An 18,823-nucleotide genomic window follows, 5' to 3' on the forward strand; every position below is an offset into this window, starting at 1 on the left:
ATTGATGAAAGCAGAGGAGCTGGCAAAAGCTGGGCCAGCTGACAAAAAAAGGACTGCTGATACAGAGGAACACCATGCCATTTTCAACCATCGCTCTCTCTAACACACACACACACACACACGTAAGGTTCTCACACATGGAGTTCAGTATGTGTGAGGAGCAGGTTTAATCAGAGGGTGTTCACAGCTCTCTCTCCCACACAGTTCCCAGCGGAGGTCTCACTCAGTGGCTTACCCACAAGGACAAATCAGCATGGAGTCTCTACTGCTGCTCTCAGAAAGCACGATGAGACGAGACGACGAACCGTGGGTTGAGATTCGAGAAAAATTAATAAGTGTCATTGTTTTGAGTACCAGTAATATCTAAACAACCCCAAAAGAAGATAAATTGAGCAGAACAAAATTATCTGGAAAGCTAAATTGCGTAATATATTAAGTCACTATGAAATTGACAGTTCTTAATTACATGGAGTATTGTAGATCTGTGCACATTCATTTATTTATTTACTTATGACAAATGAATTTTGTCTTGTAATTTTTTACTTTTTTAAACATCCAATGATCCAACAGCACAATAAATTCCTAATGGACAAGAAGAAATAGTTTAATCAAGTTATTTTTGTCTTCTTTGCGCACAAATGTATTCTTGTATAGCTTCATAAAATTAAGGTTGAACTATTGATGTCACATGGTCTGTTTTAATGATGTCCTTACTAACTTTCTGGGCCTTGAATGTATCAGTTGCTGTCTATGCAGGGTCAGAAAGCTCTCAGATTTCATCAAAAATATCTTAATTTGTGTTCTGAAGATGAACGAAGGTCCTACGGGTTTGAAACGACATCAGGGTGAGTAATTAATGACAGAATTTTCATTTTTGGGTGAACTATTCCTTCAAGTGCAAGAGAAAGCATGTTTTATGTGATGTGTGTAATAATACTGCAGCATGTGTGTTTTTTTCCCCTCAATGATATCTCTGTGTAACAAACGAGGAGGTGGAAACTGATGAGTTAAGACCTTTACCACCCTCAGAAGTGAAAAGATTTATGGCTGCAGACCTATCTGCGGGTGGTTAGCCAAAGTCAGCAACACGCTCACTCATCCACACCCGCAGCGGAGTGGATCCGCTCCTGTCTGTAAAGCTGGCAGGGAGTGTGGGTCAGGCAGCCTGTGAATAAAGACACACTGCTGTTTGGCTGCAAACAAACACTGCAATTCATTAGAGCCTGTGCTCCTGCAGCGGAAAAGGCAGGGAATGAACCATAGCGTCAAGATCACAGAGGGGACTCACCTGCTTATAGACAAATCCTGCTATCAAAACTGGAAAAAGACACCGGCTGTGTCCGTAGCAGAGGTCAGTTACCTTGTTGCCCAGTGACATATCATAAAAAAATCTGACTTTTGCCATGTTTAAGTGCTATCATCTACCAACCCGGAAAATGTGAAAAAGGACAACCCAGTAACTTTGTTTTGGTAAGCCTTTCTCTGCAAGCATGTGAAAAACGAGTGCGTCAGTGTAGAAAGGGTATCTTATTATTATATTACCACCCCTTAATCTGCATGTTTCCACCCATGGTGCTGCCATTGTGTTTCGCAAGCAACAACTATGTACCAGTTCTAACGCCATGGCAAAATTTTGAATAAAGCATGCTAACTGTTCTGTCATTGGCTGCACAGACAAGCACAGAACACTATTTGGAGACCCAGCGTCAGAGGAGACAAGACAGCAGTGGATTTATTGATTTACTTACTGTATATTACGTTGCTGCCACACAGATCTAATATAAACTTGTGTGTATTCGACAGTTTAAGCGCAATAAGACATGAAAAATAACTTCAGTTTAGTACTTACATGCCGTGTGACAGCTGCTCTCTGTGTGTGCGCTTCGGATGTGTGCGCTCAGAAAACCATATCAGAAGTTTAAATTAATATGGTTTAAAACGCATGATTTCAGTGCAATAGACATTATCAACAAAACTAAACAAACGTTTTTATCAGATCATCTAAGGTACGAGCTGTAAAGGTACAGCCCTATTCTGGAAAAACAGGCAGGGATCAGCAGCTCATTTGCATTTAAAGAGACATGCACAAAAAACAGTGCGTTTCTGCTTCCACTCAAAATAGGTAATAATACTGTGGGGTATTTTGAGCTAAAACTTCACAGACACATAGATGTTGCATTGCTCCTGCTTGAAGTATTTGACTTAAAAATGAATGAAAGCTTTGCAACTAAGCATCATCATAATAATAATAAAGTAGGTACATTACCATTCAAAAGACTGTGTCAGTAATATATATATATATTTTTAATAAAATAACACTTTTATTCAGCAAAGATGCATTAAATTGTTCAATTATTTTATAATGTCACAAAAGATTTCTATTTCAATAAATGCTGTTCTTTTGAATTTCTATTAATCAAAGAATCCTAAAAAATATTGAAATGTTTTTTAAGCACCAAATGAGCATATTAAAATGATTTTTAAAGGATCATGTTACACTGAAAACTCTAGTAGTGGATGCTGAATATTCAGCTATGCATCATAGGAATAAATGACATATTAAAATATATTAAATAAAAAACACATCTTTAAACAGTAATGTTATTTCACAGTGCTGTTTTACTTACTATTTTTGAATAAATGATTACAGCATTGGTGATCAGAGGAGACGTCTTTAAAAAAAACATTTAAAAAATCTTACTGGCAACACATTTTAAACAGTAGTGTATGTTAATATGGTACAGTTTGATAGATACTACATACATTCAATCCATAATTATATAGAATTATAAGTAACACTTTATAATAAGGTGTCATTTGTTAACATTAGTTAATGTATTAAGTAACATAAGCAAACAATGAACAATACATTTATTACACTGTTATTAATCTTTGTTAATATTAGTTATGAAAATACAGTCGTTCATTGTTAGTACATGTTAGTTCACAGTGCATTAACTAATGTTAACAAACAACTTGTGATTTTAATAAAGCATTAGTAAATCCTGAAATTAACATTAACTAAGATTAATAAATGCTGTAGTTAACTAAAGTTAACTAATGAACCTTACCGAATTATAAAAGTAAATTCATTATAAAATTAAAAAAGTTATAAATGTAACTGTTAATACTTTTCCACCCCCATACACTCTGGCAGATGCCGTTTTTGCTCTTTTAGATTGCCAAATTGTGTGTACAGATTTGTGGGATATCAGGAAGCAATGGATACACCGATTTTATGGGAGGTGTCATAGACAGGAATAGATTTGGATGCTCTAGGCAGCATTGTATGTGTTTCAAATACAGTTAAGAAGCCTGTGAATCTCTTTACAGTGAGTCACAGCAGAAGTCTCCTCTATATAGAAACAATGAGAGTGACTCAAACAGCAGCTCAATGACATCAGTCAAAACAGTCTCTGAGTGGCTCCTCAAGGCTGGAAGTGAATTAGCGTGTAATTCAAACCAACGCGAAACGAGAGTGACTCTGAATCAGCATAATGTATTGTCATACACACAATAAGCTCAAGCCAACTCCAACACAAAATGAACTCCACAGTGCAATCCTGTCCACCAGTTGTTTTGAATGTAAGGTCTCTTCCAAATGCCTGATTACACACACGCATCCAGTAAAAAAAACAAAAACACACCAACAGACAGCATGGCAAGTGTAAGCGAATCGTTCCTATAACAGGATTACCACTGCCAGATTTAACTGACAGAACAGTGACAGACATAGTAAATGGGCGGTGGGCTGAGAGAGAGAGAGGTGGGGGGAGGGGGTGCACAATGGCCTTCTAAGTGCTCCTGTCAATGACGGACCGTGTTTGGGTGGGACGTGCTATTAAGTGTCAAACAAAACCATTAAAACCAGTCAAAGTCCACCCACTAGTTCACTGATTCAGGCCTATTAATGCACACAACACTGGACACACTGACAGATGGTGTCACACTATGACAGATAGCAAGCTCAGCTGAATCGACAATGCTGTGTATTTACTATGCCAAGTGAATAAGAACAGAACCCACTGTAATATCGCTCCAACTGAAGCTACAAGAGGCCATTTAAAACAAAGTTACATCATTATTTGCGATATATTTTAATAAATAGTAATGTTAGTCAACTGTGCTTCATTAAACCCAGATTTACCAGGAAATGTACTGAGGAAACTGGTTTCAGATTGACTAACGCAGCATAAGATCACATCTGATGACCTAAAAAAATATTAAAGGGGTCATGACATGGACTTTTTAAAATTATTTTAATATGTTCGTTGAGGTTTACTTACAATGTTAAAAAAGGTTTTTGCACAAAAAAACAAATAAATATGTCTGAAATGACCTGTTTTTAAGGTGTGTGTCATTTAAGGCTTGTCAGGAATCAGCCACTGTTACGATTGGCTAACGTCATTGCATAGGAAACAGCAGTGTTGGGGAAAGTTACTTTTAAAAAATGCATTACAATTTTGCGTTACTCCCTGAAAAAGTAACTTATTACGTTACTTAGTTACTTTTTATGGAAAGTAATGCGTTGCATTACTTTTGCATTACTTTTGCGTTACTTTTTAAATCTGGGCAGGACTTGCTTCTCTGTTTTTAATATAAAACAATTCTAATGTAAAAGCCCTTTTACACCAAAAGTAAAATGAATTCACCTCAGGCTGAAAGAAAAGTACATTTATGCAGGAGATCACTCTTCAGAAAAAAATGAAGCACAAATGTTAGTTTAGCTAAAGTAATTTTTGCTTATTAGTATGGTTGAACTGCATCATCGAAGGTCAGCAGCGAAGACACTGGTTAATAAAATGGGATGAAACACATAAAGAATATTTGTTTTGTTTAACATATTTAATTTTTGCAGGGTTGCGTCATATTCTGAGTTTGCATTTCACTGTTTTTATTCATTTTGAGGAATACTGAATCTGTTTTTTGTGAGTGAGATGAATTAATGCATGTTCACATTTAGTCTAAAATACAGTAACATCATGTTTATTCCCAATTTCCAGACAGGAGACTTGTCAATCAATAAAGGGGGGAAAAAGTAACTGACGTTACTTATTTGAAAAAGTAACTCAGATATTTTCTTAGAAATTCAAAAGTAATGTGTCACTTTACTAGTTACTTGAGAAAAGTAATATTATTACGTAACTTGCGTTACTTGTAATGCGTTACCCCCAACACTGGGAAACAGTATCAGCGGCTCCTTGCTATTGCATGTGAGTGTTTTGACAACATGATTTGTCATTTCCAGACAAACCATTATGAAATCATTTTGCTTACCATTTGTGATGCAGCTGCAGTGAGACCTAGTACTGCTTCATCATTTAACAAATGTTTTTTTTGAACTCTTCATAACACTGTGCCTCATTTACAAAACAAAACACTGTGAACAGTTCTCAGACACGATCCAGGATGCCATTAAAAATGTTTAAACCAAATGCGTCAAAGAAAACATTTCACTTTATTTGTCCTATTGACGACAGACTCAAGTGCATGCACTGTGTCAGAAAGTGAACGCGCATCTGTGTACTGTATCCAGTGTGGACAAGATGTGACGCAACACTCGCAGTCAGCGTATGTCAGCCGTGGGCAGTGCCTACGGAGAGATGATGACTATTGGTCTAAGTCTTGCTCTGGAGGCGGTGTTTATGCAAATGTTTGTGCCCAGGCGATGTCACCTTGCACCTCAGACACAAACAAGCCATTTTTAGATCTTGATTAAATAAATGCTTCGTTTATAATGAGGAGGACGTATTAAGTTATGAAACTCAGGATATTTTAATGTACAAAAACCTCTTATATGTGACCCTGGACCACAAAACCAGTCATAAGGGTCATTTTTGTGAAATTGATATTTATACATCACCTGAATGTATAAATGAATAAATAAGCTGAATAAATAAGCTTTCCATTGATGTATGGTTTGTTAGGAGATACAACTATTTGAATACCTGGAATCTGAAGGTGCAAAAAAAAAAAATCAAAATATTGAGAAAATCACCTTTAAAGCTGTCCAAATTAAGTTCTTAGCAATCAAAAATTAAGTTTTGATACATTTACGGTATGAAATTTACAAAATATCTTCATGGAACATGATCTTTACTTAATATCCTAAAGATTTTTGGCATAAAAGAAAAATCGATAATTTTGTCCCATGGCGATTGCTACAAATGTATCTGTGCTACTGGTCTTGTGGTCCAGGCTCAAAATTTGATTTCTCATGTCATGACCCCTTTATTAACATGTAATGATTAGAATGTTTATTTCTTGGCACAATGTTAAAAAAATACAATATGTATAAATGAATCTGCTGACAGATGCCGTTTTATCTCACTTCAGCTTAATTGCATCTACAGAACTGTCGGTTAGCATATGTAGGATGTAACTGTTTATTATTCCCTCTAGGAAGGTCTATTAAAATGATGTGGTTCCCCTTCATTTCAAAAGGTGTCTTGGGAAGCTTTGAGAAAGGACGTAAATGAAGACACATTAGCATACCTCTCTAATTTGGCCAATCAATTGTATGGATCTAACCCTCCTCCCACCCACTCACATCTGCCTTCGGCAAATCAAATCTGACCTGTGGTTCACTGTAACTGGATCAGCCAATAAAAACCCTCGTAGAAACTGAAATAATTATATTTGTCAGAATAATGAGGAACGATGTTACAGTCACTCAGTAGGTCAAGGACATTCAGTCTAGCCATGATGATTCCTACAGAACTGCTGCAGAATGTAGACTAAAAACAGTAAAATAAAGTAAAATAAAAAATAATCCTCATTATTGGATTTACTGGCTTAATCAGTGACTAGAGGAAGTGAATTACAAGGAGCGCAAAGAAAATTACTTGTGGCATGCATTGCTAATTATTTAAACTTTTGGTGAGCCACATGTTAAAACCCTGCTAATCCAGCCTTCATTATAAAATTAGTCTCTAGCAAAATATAGCCTTCAGGATGTATGGGCTTGAAATCAGTGCTGCTATCTTCTTTCAACAGGAACTACTGCAAGACTGATGATTTTGTTTTAATCTTCTTCCAGCCTGACTGCTGTCCTCATGTGCTTGTGTCATTCTGTTCATTATCTACACATCACTTCCACTACACTTCCATAGAACAGAACTTCTAAGATATCAAAGGCAGATCCATCAGACGCAAACCAAGGTGAACAAATGATGTAACGGCAGCACATCAAATGACATGCAAAAGGAAGATCACAGTAGCTGTGAGAAAGAGCGCCGCTAATGAAAACATCACACTTACCAGTCTAGATTTGCATGTGTAGCTGAATTTCACAACACTAATCCAAAACAGAGGTGACCTAAAATAGTTCAGTTTCCACTGCTTTTTCATAGTCTCTCCTTGTCCACTTAATACAGTGGAATCTCAGATGACTCCAGTTATCTAATTTTCAATGTCAATGTCAAACAGACTCCACCAAACAGGAATATTTTCCATCTCAAGGTTAGAAAAAAATAGCAGTTCTAAAACCATTTTTCACCCTCATATCAAATGACTTTCTTCTGTGGAACGTATTTTGAAGAATGTGTTATTTTCTAATTTCTAAGCAATTCCAGTAAATTAAAACTGTTGTCAAGCTTCAAAAAGCAAGCAAAAACACCATAAAAGCAATGACTTTTTGCAATGAATCCAAAACAACTTCATATAATCAAAGTTAAATCAAGAATGTGCCCTATAAAGTTCATTCCCATTTGAGAATTCAGGAAATGTTTCACAGTGGAAAAAAACAAACAAATAAAGGAATGACTCTATCAATCAATGACACAAAAGCTTGTTGTAAAAAGCTACTGGATTTCCCCACGAGAGCTGATGTAAGGGGTTTTATATATAATGATGCACAACACCCCCATTATAACAATGGTGTGGTCCGTCTCTACTGCTTCTTCCTCGTCTCACTATTTATATCACACAATACACAGCTGTTGCAATGGCAACAAATATTACCCGACCTTTTGCGCTTGAAGCAGAATGAAAATCGAAAGGATTGCCTGAGGATAAGAGTCAAATCTAGCTGCAATCTGCAATCTGAGCAGATTAATTTCGGACTGCAAGATATACTTCAGTGAACAAGAAACACAGTTTAAAAGCATGAAATCAATCACAGGCTGTTAAACAGCTGCATGTATTACAGCCACTGCTAAACTGTAATATGACTGTATTGGAATTTAAGAAAGTATTTCTATAAACGGTGTAAACAGATATTCAGATATTGATGTCGTTCCAAACCCGTAAGACCTTCGTTCATCCTCAAAACGCAAATTAAGATATTTTTGATGAAATCCAAGAGCTTTCTGACCCTGCATAGATGACAACACAACTGACACATTCAAGGCCCATGTAGTAAGGACATCATTAAAATAGTCCATCAGTGGTTCAACCGTAATGTTATGAAGCTACGAGAATACTGTTTGTGCACAAAGAAGTAATTTCTTTTCTTCTGTGTCAGTCTTCGGTTTTCAGGAGTGAACACGTAGCTTCATAAAAATTGAACCACTGATGTCACATGGACTATTTTAATGATGTCCTTACTACCTTTCTGGGCCTTGAACATGGTAGTTGCATTGCTGTCTATGCAAGGTCAGAAAGCTTGCGTATTTCATCGAAAATATCTTAGGGAGTGTTCACATTTGTAGTTCAGTTCGCTTGGTTAATTTGGTCCGAACCAAAAAAGGAAAATGATACATTTTGTCCTGGTCCGCTTAGCGTTCACACTGGCATTTTTGACAGCGAAACTAAAGATACCGAACCTAAAAGCATAGTGATACGTTCACATACTGATTGGTCAGTTTGAATGACGTATATTTCGTGATGGAACTCACCGAACACTTCAAACTAAAGGAAAAGGTAAGTCGAATATACCTAATGGCGTCTGTTGGACTAAGCGTACTCATTGTTGCGTGTATATGATTTTATTTTCACCACCTGCAAACTCACGAAGAGCTCATAAAAGGTTGCTCCACTTTTGCCCTCTGCTCATTTTGTTTTGGATACAGCGCTTGTTCCCTTCATGAAATTATGTCGAATAGCATCTCATCTTGTCATTACTTTCTGTTTTTGGTTTGTTATTTGGTCTGTGTTGCATTCACATTTAATTTGAACCGCACCAGAGTTCGTTTTGGAAGTGGACTAAGACCCATCTTTTTAGTGGTCCCGGGTCTGCTTGTTTGGTGCGCATCAGGGTTTGGATGGCAGCGTTCACACTTACTCAAATAAACCGCACTAACAGAGCAATCACACCACAGTTCGTTTTAATCGAACCAAACATGACAAGTGTGAACACACTCCTTAATTTGTGTTCTGAAGATGAACAAAAGTCTTACAGGTTTGGAGGGTGAGTAATTAATGACCGAATTTTCATTTTTGGGTGAACTATCCATTTACACTTAAGAATTGTTGTAAAGAACTGTTATTGGAAACTCATGCTTTCAGACGCACATGTGGGAAAGCTGAACGCAGATGGCGAAAAGACAGATTATAGATTTCTAATGAGATGCTAAAAGATACATTTAGCACCTACCACCCATTGTCCGAAAGCTTTGTTTGGCGCTAAACCCAGCTATAACACTCTTTTCAGATTCTATTCCTTTTACTAGTGAGGATTTCTTGAATTCTTTTGTGAGAAAAATTTACAGTATTAGAAAAGAGATTGTCCCTCCTATACTGTTCTCAAATTTCCTGTGCTAAGTTCCTGTACATTTAACTCTTTTGATCAGGTCTCCCTTCCGGTCCTAGCAGACTTAGTTAAACACATGAAATCATCCTCCTCTCCACTGGACCCTGTTCCACCACAGTTTTTAAAACATTTGTTTGACACCATGGGCACTAGTATACTTTTTATTGTGAATAGTTCTTTAGCCCAGGGTTGTGTTCCATCTTGTTTTAAACAAGCAGTGGCTTGTCCTTTAATTAAAAAACCTGGCCTTGAGGCCTTGAGAGTCGGACAATTTCCATCCCATTTCTAAACTTCCATTTTTATCCAAACTTTTAGAGAAGGTAGTTCTGTCTCAAGTCACCCCTTTCTTGTGGGAGAATAATCTCCTGGACAAATTCCAATCGGGTTTCAGAGCTGGTCATTGTACTGAGACCGTTCTGCTAAACGTGTTAAATGATTTACTATTAGCGGTTGATTCTGGAATGGCTGCAGTTTTAATTATGTCAGATCTCAGTGCCGCATTTGACGCGGTAGATAATTCGATTCTTTTAAAACGTTTGGAGTGTGAGGTGGGGTTTGGGAGAACTGCCTTGAAATGGTTTCACTCCTATATTAAGGAAAGGACATTTTTTGTTAATTTGGCAAATGTTTCATTCTCTGTGGCTCCCTTAAAATACAGCTTTCCTCAGGGCTCGATTTTCAGTCCGACACTGTTTTCTTATATATGTGCCTGCTGGGGTCTATTTGCCGTCAACACAACATCTCGTATCACATGTGTGCAAATGACACACAGATTTATCTTCCGTATAAGGTTGGAAATGAGCAGTCTTTACAGTCCCTGCTGCATTGTCTAGATGAGATTAAAGGATGGCTCTCAAATAATTTTCTTCAGCTTAATGAAAAAAAAATCTGAGATCATAATATTTGGTCCTTCCAAGGCTAGAGAGAAGATAGCCAATGCTTTTGCCCCCTTAGAAATCACAGTGAAAGACAGTGTGAGAAATCTTGGCATCATAATTAGGGTTGGGTACCGAAACCCGGTGCCAATACGGCACCGGTACCCATGTGACCGGTATGTACCGGACCGAATCAGAACGAGAATTTCGGTGCCTCATTTCGGTGCCACTTAAATGTCTGAACTGTCGATTAAAATATTTGTCTTCTGGTGCTATGACACGGATGTAGAATCATTGATTAATCAACATGCATGATCGCTAGTTAAATTTAAATACATGGGGTGTCAGAATGATCAGAAAATGTATTTACTGAATGAGAAAACTCACGTGAACATCGGAAAGATTTGATGATAGAAATCCAAGACATCTTTGTAGTTACTATCCATTTTCACATTTCGAATTAAAAGCACAAATCGTCTGGAAATGAGACCATCCGAGAAGCGCGTGAATGCTGCAACTATCGTTACACTTGCTCTGACTGCAGCAGGTGGTTTGCCGTTAGCTTAGCGAGCTACATTAAACACGTCTAACTTAAAATGCCAAAAACGAAACATTCTAAAGTGTGGCTATATTTCACGAGAAATGATTCAGACACTGCGACGTGCAGCAAATGTTTTACAGCAGTTGCGTGTGAAGGGGAAAACGTGTCAAACCTAATGAAACATTTGATGGTATGTGGAATAAAGTTGAAAGCAGAGGAATGCACCGTGTTTGACAGTTTGCAGACATCAGCTGGAGAGGTGTCGTATTTTGCCAGAGACGGCAAATATGTGATGCGATCTAGGAAAACCCAACACATGGTGAAATTTGACCTTTTTAGGTTTTGACACCATATGAAAGCTGAGTTCAGGCCCCTTTCCAAAACTTTTATTTTTACATAACCTACGTTATGGCTATCTTAGGTTGGCTGATAGCGATGATTTTCAGGATTGGGATTTTGAGAAAAACGGCTTTAAAGTGAGACGGCTTTCATTTTCACTTTACGGGTTTAACGAGGGCTGTCTGTCAAGTTAGGAGCGCTACTGCATCATTACACAAACAGACTAACGTTTGTTTTCCGCTGATCACCCATTTTATGTTTAGTAAAAAATGCAGCACCTTGTAGTAAAAGCGAGCGCAGCGCAACTGTTCGCGCACTGTGATAAAACAGACTGTCATCGGACTCCTCTTTAGTAACTTCATCATCCGATCCTTCATCTCTGGATGTGAAATAGCCCGTAACATCATTTAGGGCACTGACATCACCAAAACTGAGCAGATTGAGACGAGTAAGATCGGTTAAGTGAGCAGCTGCAGTACTTTACACGGCGTTGTTGTGCTCCGCCATCTCACTATATTAAAATAAATAAATAAATACATAAATAAATAAATAACTTTGCTTGCCGTACTTTACACAGGACTGATGGAGAATGTGAACTGATACGCCTTTACTAAATATGTTACGTGGTTTATTTTGATAGGTTTACTGGTTTTGTGGTGTTAAAAGCTGGTCCTTAGCTGGTTTATGCTGGTCCTTTGCTGGTTTTTGCTGGTCATGTTGCTGGCCAAGGACCAGCATGAACCAGCAAAGGACCAGCTTAAACCAGCATCAAAACCTACCTAACCAGCTTTCCAGCATCAAAACATACCTACCAGCATATGCTGTTTTTTTCCCCAGGGAAGGGAAAGCACCTCCGCAGCGCGTTCTTAACATAGGAGAAAGACAGTCATTTCTGCTTGCTGCAATAAATGTCTATTTTTCTGCACTAAACAAGTGAATTTCGAAGAGATATTTTCAGAAATGATAGACAAGATGTTATAGAATAATAATTTAATGAAAAACGAATTTCCTGAAAACGTCCCTCCGTGACATCCGACGGGTTTTCCCAGATCTCATCACATATAGTCATATTTCTGCAAAAGAATTGCTGAAATTTTAAGCTGTTAAATTATTGTAGTTGGGTTAGGTGGTTTAGGTTTTATTGTTGTTGTGTTTTGCATTGACTTAATAATGTATAGTACTACTTTTTTTTTTTTTTTACTTTTAATACATTGTTCAATTTAAAGAACTTTTTTGTCCAATAAAAATATATTCTTGTGTCATCCACCACTTTGTGGCTTTTTTAAAAGTATCGGTTCAGGCACCGTTTTGGCACCGGTACCGTTTTAAAAGTATCGATTTGGCACCGGTATCGAAAAAACCCCAAACGATACCCAACCCTAATCATAATAGATTCATCTCTTAGTTTTGATAAACAGATTAATTTGGTTGTAAAAAGCAGAATTATTTCAAAGCTAATACCTTTTCTGATTTTTAAAGATTTGGAAATTGTGGATCATGCTTTTATCATGTCGAAACTGGACTACTGTAACTCACTTTAAGCAGGGATCTGTCAACGGCAACTATTTCGATTACAACTTGTGCAGAATGCCGCAGCTTGGCTTCTGACCGGCACAAAAAAAAAAGGGAACACATTACTCTGGTGCTATCGTCTCTCCACTGGTTACCAGTCTGGTATAGGATTGATTTTAAGATTTTAGCATGGGTTTTTAAAGCTTTACATAACTTGTCCTCAAATTAGATCACCGACCTCATAGGGTCTCATACACCAGCTAGGTCACTTAGAACAGTAAATCAGTCACTGTTGAATGTGCCTTGGTCAAAAAAGAAGTCAAAAGGGGACCATGCCTTTTCAGTAATAGGTCCTCAACTATGGAACAATCTTCCCCTGTACATTCGGCAGGCTCTGTCTATAGAGGCTTTTAGGTCCCTGGCCTCTGAAGTAGGAAAATTTTGATTTGGGAATCTTTTACAAATTTTTGTTTTACTTGTGTGTATGTGTGTGGATTTTATTTTATTCATCATTTTGTGAAGCACTTTGGGCAACATCGTTGCATTTAAATGTGCTATATAAATACATGAAGTTGAAGCTGAAGTTATAATTAGAACAACACATAGAGCAACACAAAACTGCTAATAGTTTCTAATGCATGGCTATTGGTTTCCCACCAAAAATGATGGTATTTAATGGAATTGGCTTTTGTTAGTTAAAGAAAACTGGAACAAATTAACAGAGTGGAAAGTGATACTGAACACACAGGGAACCTTATGATTTGATTTGATGAAATGATTTCCAATTTAAACAATACTCCTATGAATGTTTTTTTTAATATTTTGGACAATGATCCATTACAGGCTGTGGTGAATCAGACTCACATGACCTGACAAGAGAGAGAAATGAAACTGAATGTCGTCCTAACCATCACTCCACACACAGTCAGTACGAGAAAACATGCTAGATTAAGAGTGACATTGTGTCCTGACAAGAGAGGAAATGAAAGTCTAGTGTTCAAGGACAGATTTCACTCAGTGAAGGAGAAAGTCATGCTATGTTTCAAAACCTACTGAGATGCCTAAGTAAACCGCATTTTAAGGCATCATATGTGCACTCCAGTATGGAAGCCTGTTTATTAAAAGGTTATTGTGACCTTTTATCTCACAATTCTGACTTTTTTCTTAGAATTGCGTGATATAAACTCGCAATTACGAGTTATAAAGTCAGAATTGCCTAATATAAACTCACAATTCTGCATTTTTTCTCAGAATTGTGTGATATAAACTCACAATTATAAGAAATAAAGTCAGAATTGTGAGATAAAAATTCACAATTTTGCCTTTTTTCTCAGAATTGTGTGATATAAACTCAATTTGCGAGAAATAAAGTTGTGATATAAACTCGCATTTGTTTATATCACTCAGTTCTGACCTCATTTCTCTGAATTGCCAGTTTATATCTCAAAATTCTGATTTCATAACTTGCAATTGCGAGTTTATATTTCACAATTCTGTGAAAAAAAGTTCAAATTGCGAATTTGTATCACGCTGTTCTGAGAAAAAAAGGTCAGATTTGCAAGATGTAAACTCACAATTGCAAGAAAAAGCTCAGAATTGTGAGATAAAAGTGGCAATTACCTTTTTTTAATTTTTTATTCAGTGACTGAAACAGGCGATAATACAGTATTGAAACAGGCCAACTTTGTATTTGTATGCATATTAGAGCCTTCAGTCATTAGCTTAGCAAATTCTTAGCAAAAAGTTGAGTCTTTTGTGCTATTTGTGAGCTTTCTGCATGGACAGTCCATATCGCCGCCATGTACATCATTCCAAAACAGTGGCTTACGAGGTTTCATAACGTCCAGGATACTGCCTTAGATGGCTGCAGTGCGCAGAGCTTTTTAGAAAATAGCTTCAATCTATTAAAGGTTATCTGTGAGGAAAAGATACTGAAACCTTGTTCTTAACTGTTCTCACTCAGTGACACTGAGTCTCTTTAGTCTCTCTGTTCACTGCATTTTTAGCTCTTGAGTTTGAGTATGTTTTGAGTGAGATATGAAAACGTTCAAAGAATGTGAGATAGAAAGAGCAATGCAGAGTTCTGGGGGGAAAGAAAGAGAGATTGAGATATTGGATCTTTGTCAAATATATGACAACATGAGACAGGCGCTCACCTCCCAGGCTCATCTATCTTCTGTGGGTGAAGCAGTGTCAGTACCAGGGTAAAGAGGGACGTCGAGGTAGATGAGTAAGGAGCGTTGCGGTGGTTGGGGTCGGGGCTCAGGATCAGGACGCTGGGGATGGAGAAAAAAACGGCTCAGCTCCAGATGGGTGCAGAATCAGACAGCGCCAAGCATTTCACTGCAGATACAGAGACAGAGAGAAATATGTTAAATACTATAAATATATTTATATCAGGATCATTAATAAACAATATATCATTTTTTACATTTGAGTGTGCAATATTTATAATCACCTATTATTTTAAAAACCATGTGTTGTCTTTAATTTCAAATGCTTAAATTTAGCCAATTACTTTAATCAATATTTTAAATTGTTGTCATTAACAATAGACTGTTTAAAATTGTATCTAAATTATACAGGTAAAAAACAGAAGTTGCAAAAATTATTATTGTAGATTATTGCTCTTTGTATTGTAATAATGGTTCTTAATATTGATATAGAAAATAATATAAAATGTTTTTGTTTTGTTCGTTTTGGGCACGTCACATTCTGACTTCACAGACAAACATGTCGGTCCATGACGTTAGCCAAAACTAGCACAATTTAGGCACAAACTCCCATTATAATCACTGAAGCTACGAGATTAATCTTTTATTTACATTGTATCTGCAAGTGTTGTTCATGTTGTTGGAATTTGTGAGCATGTACACTCAGCATGGCCAAAGCATGGCCAATGCCTTCCTAAGTTCAACAGAAACGAATTTGATTGGTTATGAGGCTCAACAGAGAGTATCCGCTGGACGCAAATTATGGTTGAACCACTGATAGCAGATGGACTATTTTGACAATGTATTTCATACTTTTCTGGGCCTTGATAGTGTTATTTACTTGGCAGTCAATGGGACAGACACAAACCTACCAGTTTTCATCCAAAATATCTTAAATTGTGTTCTGAAGATGAACAAAGCTTTTACGGGTTTGGAACGACATGGAGGTAAGTGATTAATGACAAATTTTCATTTTGGGGTGGAGTAACCCTTTAAGGAGCATTTTTGCCATAAGCTCTCATTAATTTCTGATCCTTATTTACATATTTTACTATTCTACTGAATCTGGATAAATTTTATATAAAACAAAATGGCAATAGTACAATGCAAAATATTTTCTTTGCTTTAGACATAACACATTTTTGGTATAAACCTTACAAAAAAAGGAGTAATACGTAGGGATAGGTTAGGAGTTTTAAAAACCTGAGCACTAGCAATTGATGAATGCTTTAACCCGACACTCAAAGCTCTTAATATAGCAAAGCAAATTTGCACAGCATCCTCCTTTATTAATGATGCATAAGGTGGTCGCAAAGTAAAACTGAAAAACATTTTAAATTTCCGTTTCAGCCTGAAGCTCCTCAAATGCGACTCTCAATCATGAAACTGCAAAGCAAAACAGATGAGATGAATTTGCATTAAAACCCACAGCCACACCAAACTGTCATGGCAATTAAAAATACTGGTGGAGGTGACAGGAATCCTACAGACAGCTGTTAGCCACAGTGTAAAAATTCAATGACTCTACATTCTGCTTTAGCTTATGGTAATTCAAGTCACCAAATCATCTAAAAGTTAGTATTCTGTTTAGTTCAACAATGTTTCTGCAGTTGTTGGACACTTAAATAACTTGATGTGTCTGTTATTTTTCTTTAGGTGCCTTTGGGGTCATGTAGGGGGTAAAACTCATTACTTGTAATTGTAAAGTCAAGAGCCATCATCACTGAGGCCTTGAGCAGCCACTTTACCCCAGGCTGCTCTGGGGGTTTGTCCATGTAATAAGAGCACTGGATGTCACTTTGAATTAAAGCATCTCAAAAATGACAACTTGCTGGTTAAGTGAACACAAGAAAACATGTGGCAGATATTCTGACTAGACCAGAGTCAACTATCTAACTAAAAAGTTAACGTGTGTTTCACAGGATAAGGCTATTTTTTTCAGTGTCAGGATATGGAGTTGCCTCATGTTTTACTGCTATACAATTTATTTATTAAAATATTTGCTGCTATACCGTTTTGTTATGAAAAGCCTGTAAATAGGCTATTTATGGCAGGTTCCACTGTGACAGCTTACCCCGAAACTGGAGCCTGTGGTCTCAAAATGTGCTATATGAACTATATGGGAGACCGGGGATGGTTGGAACATTTTTGATATTTCTGTCGTACCTTGGAGTTCTTTTAAGCCAGTGTTCTCAAAATGTGTTTCAAACTAGTTACAAGTGTGTGCTGTTAAATGAAGTAGCTGTTATCTTTGCAGCACAAACAGAAAATGTATAGTTTAGTTACAAACACCAAAAGTGAAATGTTAGTAGTGTAGTAATTATAGTTACTAGTTACTTCTCACAAATAGTAACATCATTTTAAAAGTAACCTAACTAGGGAAAGTAACTATTGTGTTAAAAAATGTTCAAATATGTCAAATAACTTGGATGCCCCCAATATTAAATATAGTAAATTAATAGAACACTGTACACTAATCTACACTATTTTAATGTTGCTGTCGGACAATGTGAGAGACACCTTCCAGGGGCTAAATATCACTTTGATGGGGTTGCTTCAACCCACGGACATGAAAAACATCATAATAACAGGAAAACAATGTGCTTTTGTAAAATAAATTAAATAAACAGGGTGCGCTCTCTGCCGTCTTGGTCTCCGTCACCTCTTTTCAAGTAAATAAAACAACCCAAAACTCCGTGAATACGCGCCTCACAGACATAAGAAATATATGTATAGAAAGCTTAACATTTTTAAAGGGGTCATCGGATGTATTGTTTGAACATTAATGCGTGTTGGCAGTGCATGTACAAATTTACCCTATAATGATAAAAATCCATGCAGTGGTTTTTTAATTAATCTTTAAACATAATATCCCCTTTTTCAAATCGAGCCATTCTCAGATGCCTGTTGTTGTGGCGTCACACTGACAGAGGCCGCTCCCACGATAGTTGATTGACATGAGCGTTTTACCTCAGACCCGGGATTACGTTTGTTTGTGAAGGAAATGCGCCTCCCGATCTACAGATATCCGTCTATGTTTGCGCAAATCATTCATGATCCAGCAATACTTACAACAGAAGTGAGTATAAGGGTTTTTTATGAATCTCTGCAATCACCTTTCCTAATAATGTGCTAGTGATTAGCGGTTTAGCGGCTAAACTTGGCTAAATGTGGCTAAAGTAAACAGGCTCATCAATCCACAGAGAGAAGAGAGGGGCGGGGCGAGCAGAGCTCATTAATATTTAAAGAAACCTCGACCAGAACAGGATGATTTTTGCAGAGCTGATTTTGGCAAGGTAAAAAAGGTGTTTTTTACACTACCATTGAGAAATTTTAACCAAAGCATGATACAGATTTTTCATTAAGACCCTAAAGAATAATTTGAACTTGAAAATGGGCATTCGATGACCCCTTTAAGCAAGTCATGTCGAAAACAAATATTCTCTCATAAAGTAATCCGTATGATACCAACGCAAGCTCCAGTTTTTCCCTTCTTAACTAATCTCCAATGTAGTCACGCCAATGAGTGGCTCCGCTTTTCAAATTTTAAACATCCATGTGAGACGTGCGGACATGTGGGTAAACACCCACATCACCTCCAGAAACGAATGTGAACATTTCATTTTTTTAATTTCTGGAAAAGATGCGCTAA

General features: G+C 37.1%; 1 protein-coding gene across 5 annotated transcripts in view; it reads right to left on the reverse strand.

Annotated features, from left to right (window-relative positions):
- apba1a (amyloid beta (A4) precursor protein-binding, family A, member 1a) overlaps nt 1-18,823 on the reverse strand; it is an 82,562-nt gene that overhangs the window by 37,861 nt on the left and 25,878 nt on the right. For all 5 annotated transcript variants that reach the window (XM_051109317.1, XM_051109313.1, XM_051109315.1 and 2 more), the window contains one exon: nt 15,115-15,301. The gene's annotated coding sequence lies outside the window, so the exon portion shown is untranslated. The remainder of the gene's footprint in view (nt 1-15,114; nt 15,302-18,823) is intronic.

This window comes from Labeo rohita, chromosome 5 (genome assembly GCF_022985175.1).
Source record: "Labeo rohita strain BAU-BD-2019 chromosome 5, IGBB_LRoh.1.0, whole genome shotgun sequence".
NCBI classification, from domain to species: domain Eukaryota; kingdom Metazoa; phylum Chordata; class Actinopteri; order Cypriniformes; family Cyprinidae; genus Labeo; species Labeo rohita.